This window comes from Phoca vitulina, unplaced genomic scaffold, assembly GCF_004348235.1.
Source record: "Phoca vitulina isolate PV1807 unplaced genomic scaffold, GSC_HSeal_1.0 scaffold18, whole genome shotgun sequence".
NCBI classification, from domain to species: Eukaryota; Metazoa; Chordata; class Mammalia; order Carnivora; family Phocidae; genus Phoca; species Phoca vitulina.
Genome location: NW_022589721.1, coordinates 8,161,656 through 8,164,418, shown reverse-complemented (window position 1 = coordinate 8,164,418; position 2,763 = coordinate 8,161,656). Strand labels below are relative to the sequence as shown.

Below are 2,763 nucleotides of genomic sequence, written 5' to 3'. Positions count from 1 at the left end.
TTTTGTGGGCAATAATAGACATATCACAAGACATTTCACCTGTCAGTGAAAAACTGACAAGTAAACATAGGGAAAAAAGGAATGCTTCTAGGTTTTCTATGACAGCAAGATTTAAAATCATATAACAAATGGCTATGCTAATGATTACACTGTTACTCTGTAGTGACACATATTTTAGAAATGTCCATAAATGGAGTGTAAGCATAATTGTTTGTCCTTTTCTGTGTTATTTAACTATAATAAACCTTGGGTTCTTAAACCTCTCAGATTAAAATATATTTTCTCGGTGATCCAAAGTATGATATAAAACCTGTTAATTGCTGTTGTTGAGAATTTAGAAATTATGACTTGTAGAATTTTATGTGATATCGCAGAGTATGTAACTAGATAAAATGTTATCAGTTTATCTAGATATTAGTTGCTGAATTGTATAGTCTAAAAAATGTACAACTATGCTTAGAATAAATACACATAGTATTACTCTGTACTTAAAGTAAATGTGAAGTATGACTTTCACCTTGGGTTGAGGACATGGTTACAAAATCTCTAATATTTTATTCAAAATAATGTATAAATGCATTGTCTGGAGAAGAGGAAACAAAGTTTTAGAATTTCAACAATTCAATATACACTAGGAGAGATTATTTTTTTAGATTTGGCCTCCAGTAATGACAAAAGAGTTTTCTCATCCTTTTCTATATATTTGTGTGATACATAAACTGGGGTTATTTTTATTTTATTTTATTTTAAGCAATATGTTTAATTGGATGATTTCCACAAACTATACACGAAGTTTCTAACCATCACAATTCAGTGAAGTACAAAACCTTAAGTTACAGGCTGTGGGAAGAGAAGGCAGCACGTATGGTGGCACCTTCCAATCCTTGGTCTAGGGGTGGGGGTGGGGGAAGGTTTTGTTTTAAACTGAGCCCCTCATTTCAATGTACAAAAGAATTACTCTGATCGGTATTAAATTGTATTGAAATCAAAATGGACTAAAAAGCAACTACTACTCTATGTTGGGGTGGAAATGGGAGGAAAGAATGAGTCCTTCAAAGCAGGAGGGAGACAGTTAGGGGAAGGTTCTGTGGCTGTGACCCCAGGTGGTCACTCACGCTGCTCCATTTTTACTTTCCGTGGTCTCTGGAAGGTCCGATTTTTCTTCTCTTTCTTCCCCTTTGTATTTGCTTGGAAGTTTCGCCAGCTGTCCACACGACCATCCTGACTTTCCTCAAAGTTTTTCCGCCACTCCCTTTCTCCTTTGGCTTTTTCTTGAGCTTCAGTCTCTTCTTTGTCGCTTCCTTTCATGCATCTCTTTGGCTTCTCTCTACTTTTAATTTCCAGCTCGGCAAAGAGTTTCATGGTCTGTTTATATACTGCTTCTTGAATAGCTCAGGGTCATCCTCCTCCAACATTTGTAGGTTTTCCTTCCTTTTTTAATTGCTTTTTTCTCTCTTTCACAGTTTGTTCCACGTATTCTTTTCCTGCCTGAATTACATCCAGGGCCCTCTTCTTTTGTTCCTGATCCAGTAGCAACTTGTAAGCTTTGTCCACAGCTTCAAAAGCCTTTTGTGCTCTGGCAGCATCATCTTGCTATTTTGTCAGGGTGCACCAATATGGATAAACTGTCGAAACCTCTTTTATTTCTTCATCTGTCACTTCCGGATCTATCTGAAGAACCTCAAATGGGTTCAAATTGAAGTAGGAAGACCCAGGACGGGTCAATCTTTCAATCTGACTTTTGGATGTTAGAACTCAATTTCTCGGGCGCCTGGGTGGCTCAGTTGGTTAAGCAACTGCCTTCGGCTCAGGTCATGATCCTGGAGTCCCTGGATCGAGTCCCGCATCGGGCTCCCTGCTCGGCAGGGAGTCTGCTTCTCCCTCTGACCCTCCCCCTCTCATGTGCTTGCTCTCTCTCATTCTCTCTCTCTCAAATAAATAAATAAAAAATCTTTAAAAAAAAAAAAAAAAAAGAACTCAATCTCTCTTCTCTATTTGTTTCACCTCACTGTAGAAGGTCATAAATGTTCCTCGGTGCTCCCTCCGCCAGCCGAAGCCCGGCTCTCTCCTGGAGCCGCCATTTCCCGTGAAATGGGGTTATTTTTAAATAGTAAAATCCTAACAGAGAACTGTGTGTCTCTGTTTTAAAGGATAAGCAGTTTAAATACAGCAGAATTATTTTGGGCTCATGAAGTCCCTCATGGATTGTGAGTGTAGAAAGTTCAAGTGTAATACTGAAATTGTAATTATTACTTGGTAAGAATATTATGTGACTGCTAGAAGGGTTCTACTGAAAAATTTTTCAACCTATTTCCATCAAATGGAAATGGACATATGAGAACCTGAACATCCTGAAGGGATTGGACACTGCAAGTGATTAGCCTCAGGCCAAATTTTATGTGTCCTTGAAAGCAGTGTTTCTTGAACATTTGTGCCAGCTTACCTATACTTATTAAGATGCTTATTCAGACTCAGTAGATCTGGAATAGGATCCGATATTATGTATTTCTAATGAACACCCAGATGATATTGAGGCTGCTGGTCTTACACCATATTTTGAGTAGCAAGTTTCTAAAGGATTTACCCAGCATAAATTGACTTTAGATTTTTCCTAGTCCCCATAAAATTAACTGTATGTCTAGTTACAGTTGATCTGGAATTCAGAGATTCAAATCATGAAAAAAATATCCAAAAGCTCTATACCTTATTTATAATAAAATGGAGAAAAATTTGATTTTTCCCCAAGAACTCAAGATACATATC

The 2,763-nt window shown here is 37.6% G+C and overlaps 1 pseudogene across 1 annotated transcript; it reads right to left on the bottom strand.

Annotated features, from left to right (window-relative positions):
* Positions 1-747: 747 nt before the first annotated feature.
* LOC116639453 lies at positions 748-2,081 on the bottom strand (annotated as a pseudogene). Its single transcript, XR_004300844.1, has 3 exons — positions 1,978-2,081; position 1,889; positions 748-1,754 (listed from the first exon to the last, which is right to left on the bottom strand). The product of XR_004300844.1 is annotated as a dnaJ homolog subfamily C member 8-like (transcript).
* Between the last annotated feature and the right edge of the window lie 682 nt (positions 2,082-2,763).